Source organism: Tenrec ecaudatus, chromosome 2 (assembly GCF_050624435.1).
Source record: "Tenrec ecaudatus isolate mTenEca1 chromosome 2, mTenEca1.hap1, whole genome shotgun sequence".
Classification (NCBI taxonomy): domain Eukaryota; kingdom Metazoa; phylum Chordata; class Mammalia; order Afrosoricida; family Tenrecidae; genus Tenrec; species Tenrec ecaudatus.
The window spans coordinates 161,124,526-161,140,028 of record NC_134531.1 but is presented as its reverse complement, the minus strand read 5'-3'; the positions used below and the strand labels follow the sequence as shown (position 1 = coordinate 161,140,028).

At 39.8% G+C, this 15,503-nt stretch overlaps 1 pseudogene; it reads left to right on the top strand.

Annotated features, from left to right (window-relative positions):
- The first annotated feature begins 11,799 nt into the window (after positions 1 to 11,799).
- Positions 11,800 to 12,398, top strand: LOC142440171 (large ribosomal subunit protein uL6 pseudogene; annotated as a pseudogene).
- The last annotated feature ends 3,105 nt before the right edge of the window (positions 12,399 to 15,503 follow it).

The following is a 15,503-nucleotide window of genomic DNA, read 5'->3' as shown; positions in this document are numbered from 1 at the left end:
TTAATAATTCTGCCCCTTTCGTCAGTCTAAAATTGATCAAGCATGCAATCAAGACACATTAATAATTATTGGCAAATGAAATATTTGGAGACAAAGAGGAAGGAACAATAGTTGGAAAATATGACCTTGGTTTTGGAAATTAATCTGGAGATCACATGATGGAATTTTGCCAGCCCAATGATTTCTACATTGGAAATACCTTTTTTCAACAACATAAATGGTGGCTGTAAAACTGGCCTTATCATGTGGAATACACAACAATCAAATTGACCACGTCTGTAAGAAGACACATGGATACACTCAATACCTTCATCCAAGACAAAGTTATAGACTACCATGAGCATCAACTGCTTGTGTTAAAATTCAGTTTGAAGGTGAAGAAAAGTAAAACAAGTTCACAAGAGTCAAGATATGATCTTGAGTATATCACACCTAAATTTTGAGAATACCTCAAAAACAGATCTGATGAACCAAACACAAATGAACCAAAGGCACGATGGAGTGGGAGGTGGTATCATGGGCACCAAGCATGAAAAAAAGGCAAAAATTTAAAAGCAAAGAAAGAAAAAAACAAAGTGGATTTCTGAAGAGACATTGAAATGTACAGTAAACTAAAGTGAAACTGAGATTCACATATAAGACAATTCCACTCAGAAATCAACAAGCTCAAAACAGTATTCAAAACAGCAGAGAAATACAACTTATTTCAAGGACCTGCATTTGACCTCCTCCCTGGAGGACATACAACAGAAAAGTGGGGGGAGGGAGACGTGGGAGAGAGCCAGATATGACAAAATAATAATTTATAAATTATCAGGGATTCATGAGGGAGGGGGAGGGAAGGGAAAAATGAGGACCTGATTCCAGGGGCTTGGGTGGAGAGCAAAAGTTTTGAGAATGATGAGGGCAATGAATGTACAAATGTGCTTTACACAGTTGATGTGTGGATGGATCGAGTTGGGTCCCTACTTATGAGTCCCTAATAAAATGATTTAAAAAAAGAAATACGAGTGTAATCCAAAGTTGAAGGAAGGATCAGTATCAGAGCCTAAAGTCCAAGAATCTGGTTTGCAGAAGGCGATGGATGGTGGTGGGAGCCCAAGATTCACGGGTGTAACTATACAGGAAGTAAACTTCCAGTGAATTCCCTCTCTCCATAACTGAGGGATCGAAGGAACAACGTCACTAATCATAGGGCACTGGTGAGTGGAGTATAGAGGGTCACAGGCAGAAGCCTGACTTGAACGGTTAAAACTTGTCAGCAGATTGCCCCTGTGATGCATGCTGGACCTGAACTGCTATCCAGAAGCTTATGTATTTGGGGAGTTGTATTGTTTTTATTGGATTTTTGTTGTACATAATGGGAAGTAGTTCAGGAGTGTTATGCTATTGGTGGGGAAGGGGGTATTACCTTCTTAAAGTTACAGTAATTGCTTTTTTCTTTTTTGGAGGAGTGTATTAAAACTAGGACTGATAAACCTATAGAGTCAGTAAATGGTATAGGGGTTTGGGGCACAGAAGTGATGGTGGGTGAAGGGGTGATGATGTCTGGGGTCTATATAGAAAAAGAATATCTGGAAAATGATTGTGATAGTAAATGTATAATTCTGCTGGATGTGATTGAACTGTGGAATGATTCGATATATGTATTAATCCCCATTAACACAAAATAAATAAATAAATAAAGATAAGATTTCACACACACAAATAAGATACTTAGGAATAAACATAAGCAGAGAAACAGAAGACTTGTACAAAGATAACTACAGACCATTACACAAGAAACAGAAAGACATTCGCATAAATAGAAGGATATTCCTGAAGAGTGTGTTAGACTGGGTTATCCAGAGAAACAAAACCAGTGATACTCATATATGTATGCATATATGTGTGTATGTATATAAATATATGTGAAATAGCATTTTTTTTCAGCAAGGAGTAATGTTGTATCAAGAAGACATCCCAGCCCAGTCTTACTGAAGTCCATGGGTCTGATGCTAGATGGAACCCTCTCCATAACTACAGTGCAATAGTTTAGTAAACTGAAGCGGGAGGAAGGACGATAACAGGCAGGTGGGTGCAAATTCCCAAAGATCCAAGGTGAGTAGAAACATGGCAAAGCGCCCACCACTCTCACATCTCTTTATGTCAAGCAGTCTACATAGAGCACTCCTGGAGGCAGGCAGAGGCCCAGCAAGCAAGAAGGTGAATGAGCAGAGACAGGAAGGAGTTCTCAGACCACAGTGCTATCAGAGTAGAAACCAACAATAGGAAGAGCAAGGGGAAAGAATAAAATATGTTAAAACTGAACAACACACAGCATTAAATGTATTAAATAATTAATAGACTAAGGAACGAACTAAAATGTTCCTTGAAACAAATGAGAATGAAAACACAACATATTGAAACCTGTGAGACACAGCAAAACTAGCCACCACAGGAAAATTTATAGGAATAAACAATCACATGGAAAAAGAAAAGAAAACACAAAATCAGCACCTTAATCCAGCATCTTCAACAACCAGGACAAAAGCCAAAAATAAATAAGACTTCAACCACCAGAAAAGAAAACATAAATATCAGAGCAGAAATAAATTAATCCAAAACCAGAAATACAATAGAAAAAAATAAACAGGATAAGAAATTGTTTCTAGTTGGTTCTCTGAAAGGATTAACAAAATCCTTTCAATCCAATCCTAAAAAGAATTGACAAACCACTAGCAAACTTAATAATTAAAAAAAGAAAGAGAACATCAAGATTAAAAACGTTAAGTGTGATGCTACTCACCACAGAACAAAATGAAATTTTAGAAATAACATATTCAATTCATCTACAACTCCTGTCAGCATTTCTAAAGATATATTCCAAACTTAATCAAGTAGCCCCACTAACTGTTTAGGGGAAACAGTCGAGAGCAGCAGTTCTCAACCTGTGGGTCACGATACTTTTGGGGATTGAACGACCCTTTCACAGGGTTCGCCCAATTCCTAACAGTAGCAAAATGACAGCTATGAAGTAGAAACAAACATAAATTTATGATTGGGGGGGGTCACCACAACCTGAGGAACTGTATGAAAGGGTCGTGGCATTGGAAGGTTGAGAACTACTAAAAGTAAAAACAAAACCACGCTTGCCATCAAGTTGACTCTGACTCATGGTCACTCTAAGGGACAAGACTCCACTGTTGTACAGGGTTTCAAAGGCTGCAAGCCTTTACAAAAGCAGATGCTATCTCTTTTTTCCACAAAGAGGCTGGTGTGCTTGAACCTCCAACTCTTGAGCTAACAGCCAAGCTGCTTTAACCACCACATTAGCAGGGCCCCCTAGCCTCATTATCTGTACCTTCCCTACAGCAGTCGCCATGCAAATGATGAGGCAGGAGACCCTCCTTTTAGCAAACCCTCTCATGTATTCAACACTGAACAGTTACTTAACTCTTAATATACACACGAATATTCTACCCAAGTAGACTTCATAGAATGCAGGATAATCAAACCCACGATATCCGAGGGAAGAAACAATGAAGAAACTCAATATCAGGCTTCAGAACCTGGCAAGGAGCTGACTGTGGAACAGATCATCAATTACTGAGAGGTGTCTTTAAGTTGGAGCTGAAAAAAATCCACAAGAACTAAAATGTAACCTTGCACATATCCTACCTGAGTTAAGAAACGGTCTCAAGAACAGATTTGAAGTGTTGGGTGCTAGTGACGGGAACGTGGTAGAGTTGTGGGGTGACCTCACACCTGAAGAAAGCAAAGGGTGGCTAAAAGGACAGGAACAAAAGAGAGACTGAACTCGGCATCGAAACAAACTCTGAATGTTACTCTTAAATGCAGGACAGTTAAAGGGCATGGAAGAGATGAAAAAACTCCAGAAGACATAGTACTATAATTTAATACGCAGATTTGAAGTTAGCAAATCCAGAGTGAAAAACACACTCAGCATATCTCAAGCTGATAGAACTAAAGCAAACAATCATTCCACCTTTGAGTGTCAATATTGAAGGATGCTATGGGCAAAATATTGCACAAAATGGAAAGTATCTAAAGATTGGAGGAACACATCGTCAATGTATTAAAAATTTATCAATATTTGGCTATTTCAGGAGGTAGCATATAATCAAGGACCAATGATATAGTACTGAAGGAAGAATTCCAAGATGCACTGATGGCATAGGCCAAAACAAGGCTCAGGACATTGACCAAGTATCATTAGAGACGCTTCAACAAATGGGTGTAATGCAGAAAGCACGTACCGCACACGTTTGAAAGGCAGCTGCCTGGACAACCAACTGGAGAGATCTGCATTGATGTCCATTCCCAAGAAAGGTGATCCAACCAAATATGAAAATTATCAAGCAATAACAGTTACATTACACACAAGAAAATGTTTGTGGATAATAATTTAAAATAGGTTGCAGAAACATATTGGCAAGAGAGCTGCCAGACATTCAAGCCAAATTCAAAAGAGGATGTAGACTGAGGGCTATCACTGCTGACGTTAAATGGATCTTTCCTTTGTCTTACTGACCACGCAAAGGCATGTGACTGTGTGGATTGTGATTACATGTGAGAGAGACTGCCACGAATGGAAGTCCAGAACACTTCAACTTGGGGCAGCTAACCACAAGGTCAGTGTTTCAAACCCACAAGCCGTTCAGTGGGAGAAAGGCTATCTGCTCCTATAAAGATTTATATCCTTAGAAGCCCTAGGTAGGGTTGCCATGAATTGGAATTGAATGAATGATGGGGGAGGGGAGAGGGTTTTTTATTACAATTGTAAATTAAATATATATATATTTAAAAATAGGAAGACTCGACGAAATAGACTGACACAGTTGCACTAACCATAGGCTCAAGCATAGCACCGATCGCAAAGGATGAGGCAAGACTGTTCTGTTTGGGTCGCTATGCTATCACTGGATGACGCCTAACAGCAGAGATCCAAGATGTTAGAATAATTAACAAATTACTAAATAAAAAACTCCTTCCCTTTGGGAGCTTACATTTTACTTGGGGGACGTAGACAGTAAGCAAGTAAAGGCACAGAGGGAATTGGGAATGCCCAGGTACTATTTCTTAAAGGGCAGTTAGAAACAGCTTCAAGGAGAAGGTAACCTTTGAGCCAAGTCTTGGAGGGACTGAGTTTTGTGGCTAGATGGAGCAAATGTGCCAGACTGGGGGACTTACTAGTGGAAAGGCCTGGAAGGAAGAGCTGACCTGGTGTGTCAGGAAACAGCAAGAAGCTACTGTGGCTGGGGCATTGAGAAAGCAAAAGGCAAGCTAGAGTGAGCTCAGAGCAGGTCATGCCAGCCAGGACACAGCGGACTATGCAGTCCACTGTGATGACTCTTACTCTGAGTCAGATGAGAAGCCTTGGAATAAATAAATGTGGATTCGACCAAATGGCACGATCTGGCCTACATTTTCAAAGGATCACTCTGGTGGCTGTAAAGAGTATAAATTAGAGTCAGTTAAATCAGGGGGATCCACTAAGAAATTAGTATCATAATCTAGGGAAGATATAGCAGAGCTTAAATTAAAGTGGTAGAGGAAGTTCATTCAGAAATAGTAACAAGCAATCTGGCCCTTAATATAATTTCAAGGCAAAACCAGCAATGTTTTCTCATTGAGTAAAGAAGCTGGGAAGTCAAAGATGACTCCAAGCCTCTTGGCCTGAGAAACTGGACAGAAGGACTCAGGGACAGGGAATATTTTGGGCAACACAGTTTTGTGAGACAAAGGGGGAAATCATGAATTCTGTTTTGTTATATTTTAGTTTATTTTGAGATGTCAACGTGACGACATTGAGTAGAAACCATGTGAATAAGTCTGGAGTAGAGAGGGGAAGCTTGCACAGAATACATACATTTGGAGATCATCAGGATAGGGAAGGTTTTAAAGTCAAAAGACTAGGCAAGATCTCTTAAGAAGGGGGTCTAAATACAAAAGAAAAGAGATGTCCAAAGACTAAACCAAGGCCCTGGTCTGCTCCAACACTAAGAAACTGAGAACAAAATAGAAGAGTCAATCAGTAAAGAAGCCAGATACCTTCCATAGCTCTTTATTTACACACCTTACTGAGTCAGTCTCTCTCTAGTTTTCTCCTCTGTCTTCTCCTTCATTTACTAAGCATCAGCCACACTGGATTTAATTTTTCCTCAAATAAATGAAACTCTTTACTTCCAGGTTTCAGACTTCTTTCTGACCTTGTGGCTGACTCCTTAACACAGAATCTCAGGAACGGTTTATGTCACTTTCATGGAGCGGCTTTCTTGAGCCTACTTGGTCAATCACAACTTCTTACCCAACTTAAGTTTCCTTGTTTTGTTTTGTTTTTAATTAACTATTATTAATTAACTAACTATATTAATTAACTATAATTAATTAATTAACTGTCTAATTAGTTATTAGATAGTTAATTAATGGTTTTTAGTACTTTTACCATCTTTATTTTTCTTATATATTTACATCCTTATTGTCTACCCCTCATTCACCCTCCAAGCCAGGTAAACTCCATGAGGAAAAAGACCTTGTCCCTGCACACATCCAAATGGATCCTTAGCAACTAGATTTACCCTCAGCATCTAGTAAGTGCTCATCAAAGATTTACACAATGACTATAAACAAATACAGAGACTCCCTATGGGCATACAGAGAGAGAGAGAGAGAGTTAGTGACACAGACAAGGCTCGAATCCAGATTCTCTTTTCCTGTCTATCCTTCTATCCTATCCATTTTATTGTGGTTTGAGTGAAAAGTCACATAATAAATACATTTTCCATTCAACACGTTATACGCAATTGACTTTGTGTTACCGCATTCTTCCCACTTCCATTAGTCTGAGGTTCCCATTTCCATTTGTCCTTCTTTTATGTCCAACCCTGTCTCTTGGCTTCATTTTTGAGAAAATTCTGGCTTTTTGGTTTTGTATCATTGATTGTTCATAGGTATATGTTCCTCATGCTTGTTATTGGTCTATTATTGATCTGAAAGGTGATCCTGAGGCCAGGAGGGCGTTCATTTCTGAGTTTGAAGGGTGTCTAATGGCCACAGTCTTAGGGATAGCACCAGTCTCCATCAGACCTTTACGTCTGAGCTTTTCTTTTCTTTTTCAATCATTTTATTGGGGGCTCTTACAGTTCATATAATGTTCCAGATATCAATTGTATCAAGCATAGTTGTACATATGTTGTCATCATTTCCAAAACATTTTCTTTCTTTTTTTAAAATCGTTTTATTGGGGCTGTGGTAGTTACGTGATCTGGTGTCCATCTGGGACTTCAGTGGATTTGGAGTGAAGGGGTGGAGTCTAGTCTAGTCTGTCAATCGGATCATAGTCATTGAAGCTTCTGTGTGGTCATGGACTTCTCCTGAGAATTCTGGGAACTGCTGTGTTTCCTCCTTGGAAGCAGGAGAGACTCTGCTCACTCCCTGGGAGACATTGCAGCTGACAAGACACATGGAACTACGCCCGTGCCCTGAGCTGGAGAAACCACATGGACCAGCCCTGATGCAGCCAGACCTCTGAAGTCACCGAGAGCCCCCTGCCAGCACTGAGATGCTTACAAATCCATTGGATCCAAAGACTTTCTCCCAACTGGCCTGTGATTGCCCTGCATTTGGCGTCATTCCATGTTTCATAATTCTAAAGGGAAGTTTATAGACTGGGATCAAACATATGGGCTAATATCAGAATTATGGGCTTGGACTGGACTGGATCGGGATGCTTTCTTAATGTACAATTACCCTTTATATAAAACTCTCTCATACACATAGGAGTGTCCATGGACTTGTTTCTCTAGTCTACCCAGACTAACACAGGGGCTTTTATAGCTCTTACCACAATCCATACATACATCCATTGTGTCAAGCACATTTGTACATGTGTTGCCGTCAGCATTTTCAAAGCATTTTCTTTCTACTTGAGTCCTTGGTATCAGTTCATTTCCCCCTCCCCTGCCCTCCATCCCTCATGAACCCTTGATAATTTATAAATTACTTTTTCATGTCTTACAACAACCACTCTCTTTCTTCACCCACTTTTCTGTGGTCTCTACCTCTGGGAGGGGGTCATATGTTGATCATGGTGATCAGTTCCCCTTTTTGTCCTCCACTCTCCCCTTACTCTCCTATTATCACTACTCTCATTGGTCCTGAAGGGCTTATCTGTCCTGGATTCCCTGTGTTGCGAGCTCTTATCTGTACCAGTGTACATGCTCTAGTCTAGCCATATTTGTAAGGTAGAATTGGGGTCATGATAGTGGGGGGTGGAGCATTAAAGAACTAGAGGAATGCTATAAGTTTCATTGGTGCCCAAAATGTTTTCTACTTGAGACCTTGGTATATAATTTTAAAGAAAGACTGCAGTTGGATTTGATTTTTTTCCCCCAGCTACCCCATGGTGAAGAATGAGCTCTCTCTCACTTCGATCTAAGTCAATGCTGACTGATAGTGACCCTATTACACAAGGTAGAATGTCCCTGTGTGTTTCTGAGACTGTAACTCTTCACAGGAGTGGAAAGTCCTGTCTTTCTCCTGAGGGGTTGCTGGTGGTTTTGAACTGCTGACCTTGCAGTTACCAGCCCAATGCATAACCACTACATCACCAGAGCTTCTGAGGAATGAGCATGATAAATAAAATCACCCATACTTGTTTTAAGTTACCAGTTCAAATGTCCCTTCTAATATATTCTCCAGAATTCTATTCTTAAACATATAAAATTATTTGTCTAGCACCAAAAGGGAATTGTTAGAAGACAAATCATAAGGAACTGAAACAGATAGCAGAGAAACCGTAGTCATTTTTAATAAAGTTGCCTTCCCTTCCAGAAACTCGTCTTGGAAAGTGGTGAGTGGCTGAGGAAAATGGTAACCATAAATTTCTATCTCTACCATGTGCCTGGTGCCTTTCAGATGTCCCCTAGAGAAAGGATTGCTTTTCATTTGTTCATTCTTTGCCAAATCCATATTGCATCAACTATTCTAGAGGCTGATAACCAACAGTGCAGGAAACAAGTAAAGTTCTTGTTCTCAAATGCTTACATTCTGGTCAGAGAGACTGACAATAAATAAACCAGTGAGTAAATGAGCAAATCCTGTCAGATGATGTTAGCTGGTGTGAAGGCAATAAAGGACAGGAATGTGGTGTAGACTATGCAGCTGGCTGAGACAGCAGCAGACTTTGGGATGACTTTCAGCTGCTCCACCCCCTCTCTGCCTTCTGACTTAGCACCAAAATCTAGATTTGATTTATGTTTGTCCCTTTGGAATGCTGCTCATTGCCTCCTCATGGGAACTCTGCGATTCCTTTGCCCAATCTGATTCTGCTTCACAGACCACAAGGAAAGTTCTTATTGGTGACTGAGCATATCCTGAACTCCATTGGTGCCAAATTCCATTGCTCACATGCTTGACCTTGTTATGTTACCCCATCAAGCTATTGACTTATTCTTTACACACCTAACTGAACCTGAGGTTGGTCTGCCAAGTACCTCTGGCAGCATGCCTGGCTGTGACCCAGACCAGCTAAGAGAATGGGATGAAGCACTGCCATCTCTGCTGTGTTCAACAGAACCGCATGTGCGCCTGCCCCTCCATCTGCCTTACCCAGGGGAGAAGGGTTAGAGTACATTGGGACAAAGCAGCAAAATGGGCCCCCAGAGAATAAATGCAATTAAAATTTTCTTCACCCTGGACAGCCAAGGCAATTCTGATCCAAAATTCTTAACACTTTTATTAGACAACTCCTTTTGGAGACATTATATTTATAGACGCAAGCTTGAGCATCGCATAAACCTGGCCTTTCCTAACCATCTGTGTGACCTCAGGGAAATTATCTAATTTCTTTAAAGCTCGGGTTTTCACTGTTCAATAGGGATAATGTATTTCTCTACCGGAAGCAATGGTTGGGAGACTAGAATAAAGGCTACAGCCAGAACACTGAGCAGTGTGTATGCATGCCACACAGGCTTTCTGTAGATCTCACATCATCGTGCCCAGAGATGGCAAGGGGCTTCTCCTAAGCTGGTCAGTGGGAGGGTCAAAAAGACAACACCCAGCTTTGGGGTCTACACATTCAGCAACCAACCTGGAACTCATCAAGAAAACTGAAGAACGCCCAGCCTGCTGCTCCTGCCTCCACCAGCACCGGCTGACTCAGGTCATCAGAAGTCTGCGGAGCCAAATTCTGTCAACCCAGTGTGTGACTTTAGTCAGACCACAATGCTTCCCTATACTTCAAGTATAAATGGCTAGGAAAGATACAGTAATATAAATAAATAAATAAAATTGCAAGGGATTACAGTGACAGGTTCTAACTGTAAAGTCTAGTTATAGATGTTCCCTAAATTCAACTCCACAAACCACAAAAATCCCTCTGACCCTCTTCATCCAGGTGTTCATGTACCCTGCAGGCTCAAGGCCAACCCCCAAGTTAATTGAATTCCCTTCATATAAATGTATTAAAAATGTTTAATGCTACCAGAGTTTCCACTGCAACCCAACTTCCTCCCAGTTGTATGTGGGCTATTTGGCCCACTGATTCATTTATGATCTTTCAGTATTTGTACATACACCTCTCTTATCTGTTTTGCAGTGGGAATATTTCCAGATAACCACAAGCCTAGAAGGTGTCTTAAATAGTGAGTCACAGAATAAATGGTGATAATGGCAGTAGTGGTGATGGCAGCAGCTAACAGTGAGTGGCGAGTCCTCTGTGCTAGGCAAGGTGATGTTTTCTGTCTGTAAAGATTTACAGTCCCGAATTCCCCAGTGTCTGCAGTCCTGCCTCTCCTCTACCAGCACTGTGAGTCAGAATTGACTCCATGGCAGTGAGGTTAAGGCTCTTTTTAGTTTTTTAGGTCTAACATTAATCATTAAGCATTACTTCATTGACTCTGCACCACACGTCTAACAATAATCCATTGTTGAAATCCCAATTTAAAATAACTTCTGAAACCAAACTCTGCATGGAGTCAAGGCCAAGTCACAATAACCCTGTAGGACAGGGCAGAAGTTGTCCTGTCAGTTTCCAAGACTGTAATTCTTTAGGGGAGTCGAAAACCCTATCCTAGCTGTTTCAACCTGCTGCCCTGATAGTGAACAACTTACTCAGCATCAAATAGCTATCAATTGGCAGAGCCGTAGCTCAGATTCGACCTATTATGTTTGAATCCAGACCCTCTTAATCAACTCTTTGCATTTCTGAAAAAATGTCAGAGAATTTGGTTAGGCTAATCTCATTTTCAAGAAATGACAATAGAGCCCAGAAAGGAAAGACATTTCATTCACTCGTTCATCAGATGCTTATGGAGTACCTATTGTCTGCTAGGCACTGAACATATGCCAGGCATGCTGTAGTAAGAAAAATGCAGTGCCTGCCCCAAAGGCATCAGCATACTTTCCAAGATCCCCAAAAGAGTTCATGGCAAAGCCAGGATAACGACTCAGACTTCCCAGGATTCTGGCACCTCGCTAAGCAGTTAGATAAAAAGACACGAGTTCTGCTGAGGAAGAGGCAATGTAGACAAACCTACCATACTTCATAACTTCCCCAGAGGCCACCTTACCTTTGACCATGGCACAGAGTACCCAGGTTAAGTATTGCTTCTCGGGGTTGGCTTTAATTGGTTTATTTGTTTGTTGGACTTCAAATAGACAGAATTAATGGTACATTTTTATCTTTTCATTGGACCTTCAATAATAAACTGCCATTGTACATTTGATTAGTTGTTTTTTAAACAATATATTCAGTAGCTACAAGGTCGCCTTAAAACAAAATCTACATCTTTAACAATGCTACAGGTTATTTGCAACATCTACTGCAAGAATACAACCGTCCGCAGCAGCCAGAGTGTTGACACCCTAGAGAATGTTAACATTTCAGGAGGGTGTGCAGTGGTTGGGAAGAGCCCCAGAGGAATCCTGCCATGGAGTGACTTCAATCACATCAATGCAGAACTCGTTCTCAATGCAAAGAAAATGAAGAGGCTCCACAATGACATATGGTGGGCAAATAGAGAGGAGCTGGCTACAGTGCACACTCTCTATAGTCATGAACAGAACATGGTCGATGGTGTTACACTGGGCTGCTATCTAAGTTGAGGTCTCTGTATGCCCGTCAATGTTGTTATTGCATCTCTTATTGACATCTATAACTTCCTGGGTGAAAAACACAACTGGAGGATTCAGGTGAGAACAGGGATTGCTTGTTCCGTGTCTCAAGCCCAGAAAGATGAGTTAATTCTTGAAAGAAACAACACTGAGCTTGTATCAAATTCAGCTGCTTTAATTCAGCAACTCATGACAGTTTAAAAACAAGGGTATCCAAGAATCTTTTGGATGTTCTTCTCTATGTTTCTGAAAAAGGAAGAGTTCAACAGTCTGATGAGTAAGCTCTAAGAAGTATTCCGCTACAGGCTAGTTGATTCCTTCGACCTCCCTGTGAGGTTTTGATGCAATAAAATGTATCTAATGGAAAATAAATAAATAATATACCTAACCATAAGAACCCCTGCCCATCACCCTACCTGCCACCATGTGAGATAAGTATCATCATAAATCCTGCATTTCAAAGTCCTTACTTACAGTTTTAATAATTCTATTTAAATTTTTTGAATGTATTTTTATTATTGCTATTTTCATTTTATAAAATATTGATCAAGCTAAGTGAAATTTTGGGTACTTGTTTTTCCCCTTTATATTAAATTGCTGAAACACATCCTTATCACTGTCTCCATAATTCCCTGCTGTTACACTGTGCGCGACTCAATTGTGTGAGCATACCACTTTATTCATCCTCTCTCCCTTGGATGCACATCTGGATCATTTCCAGGATTTTACCATTGTGGGCAGTGCTGCTGCAAACACTGTTTTACATATCTCCCTGCTCTTCCTCTATACAAGTGCCCAGGCTATTGGCAGTCTTGTTGCTTTCATAGAAATTTCAGGATTATTTTAATCAACTCCTTTAAGGCAAAAAAAAACAAAACCCTGTTGACCTAGAAATTCATTGAACCTATTGAATAGGCTTAAGAGATCTGACTCTGTGATGTAAAGACTTCCTATCCATGAATGTGGTGCTTCTCTCCATTTGTTAAGGACTTCTTATACATGACATTAATAAGTTTCATATTTCCCTTATGAAAGCCTTATATATTTTTGTAAGATTGCTTCTGAACATTTGCTGTTATCTAACACCATTAAAAATTTGTTTCTTATCAGATTTTGTGCTCTGATACTCTTTTTTTTAATCTAAATGTACGCCCATCATCAAGTGATATTTCTTAATGCAAGGCCTGCCTGACTTTTCCTATCAGTAAGTGAAAGTTTTCATGTTCAGTAATAGGTTGCAAAGTGTAGGGCTCAGAAAATTTTCAGAAGATCAGTTTCACCTTTTATAATTCAGGCTATAATACTGGCTCTACGAATCCTGACGAACGCTTTGTTTACGTACTCTTGGATGAAACTATTGCATTCTCTGGGCTTAGTCTTGCTTATAGTAAGTAGCTGGTCTCTAATCACTGCCATCAATTTCCTCTTTTCCTGCACACACAAGTCATAAGGGAAATCCACTCTCTTCACCCCCATCCCCTGCCTACCATCTTTCTATACTGAACTTTCTTTTGGTCTGTGTCAGATTTCTCACTTTATTCAAAACTCACCTTTAAAACTCTGTTAGAATCATTATTTATTTAACATATCCCTATGCATCCTTTTATAGCTAACTTAATTTGGTCATATACAAGCAATAAAACATACACTATCATGGATTTAATGTTTTTATAATTTTTCCTATTAATGTACTCCAAAATACATATGCAATGAATAGAATAATATGCCATTTAAATTCACATTTGTTGAAACATTATGCTACATGAGCTTTTCAACTCTTAAATTAGTGTATTGTCAAGTAGTCTTCAAAAGATATCAGCTTATTCAAATTACATTTATTACAGAGGTTTGAGTCAGCTTGTGTCATTTGTTTCAATATTTTGAACTTTCTCTTTTTTCATCTCTGAGTCTCTGTTGCTCTCTATAGAGACAAATATATTTCGTTGAAATACTCTTAGCTCTTTATAACAAAAACAACAGCAGCACTCATTAAACATTGTCCTAGGCCTCATACAGAGGAGTCCTGGTGGCATAGCGGTTACACGTTGGGTTGATAAGTGCAAGGTGAGCAGTTTGAACACAGCAACCACTCTGCAGAAGAAAGACGGGCTTTATGTGTCCATAAAGACCTACCATCTCAGAAACGCACAGGACCAATTTGACCCTGTCCTATAGAGTTGCTATGAGTTAAAATAACTCAATGGCAGTCAGTTCAGCAATTCTTAGGCCTAATACAAAGTGCTTTATATATAACCTAGAAACTAATTTTCTTTTTTAAGTACAATAAAGAAAACATATATTTCATCCTACCTTCCTGTATTTTTTAGTTATTGTGCCTTTTCTTTTAGCTCTTGGTTACAGAATTACAAAGAATGATTCTTCATTACTTAATGCTGTAAATGAGATGCCTGTGAAAATCCCGGTTTCAGAAAAATGTCAACCACAACTTGCCAAAAGTTAGCCACGTGGCAGCCTTATAATAAGAAAAGGTAAAAATCCCCAGCTTAGCCTTTCCAGAATAAAATTAATTATGAACGTTCAACTCTTTCTAATTCTCTGGGTGCTTGTGCCCTTCCCCTGAGAGTTAGTTATAACTGATTTTGCACTTTCTGTGCCGGGTAAAGTAGGCAAAACGTCACAGCATGGAGAGGGCACTGGAATATGACTTAACATTCTTCCCACTCTAGTTTCTCAGGCCTTTTCAGGGCTTCTGGTCTGGGCTCCTCTTGTTCCAAGAATCACTGTGATTCTGTGTCCATCATTTCTTAGCTGTGACCAAATACATGAGCCAAACGTTATTATTTTGTATGCCTGAACTACAGAAATGCTGTGGCAATTTCCAATGTAAGCATCTGTCTAATCAAATAGGCCTAAAATCTGAAAAAGTTTTAAATGATTTCTACATCCTTTACTGCTTCTATTATATTAAACATTGTCTTCCTCATTCCAGCAAGAAGACATTCAATTGAATTGTTTAATTCAACGGATATTTATTAGTTCCTTCTGTGTGTAGACATTGTGCTCTGTTTCAAACATCACTCTTGACATTTTTAGGTCTGTCTCCCATAGCACTCTCTCCTTTTTGGATCATTTCCATAACTGTCCATACTGAAATGTCCATACTGAGCTCACAGACAATGCTCACAATTATGAGTTTATAAGGGAAGTAAACAAGGGGGAAAGACTCGGAATACAATTGCTTAATCAGGACAGTTTCTTCTCTACTGTGCAGGCCTCTCTGGGCCTCGGCCTGTTGTTCTGGTCTCTGTGCTGCTTAAGAAGCATTCTAAAGCTCTTATGAGACTGTTTTTTAATAAATACTCAAGGGGCATGCCACTCCACGGTAAGCATCAACACAAAGCCACTCAGATTTAGCTCCATGACCA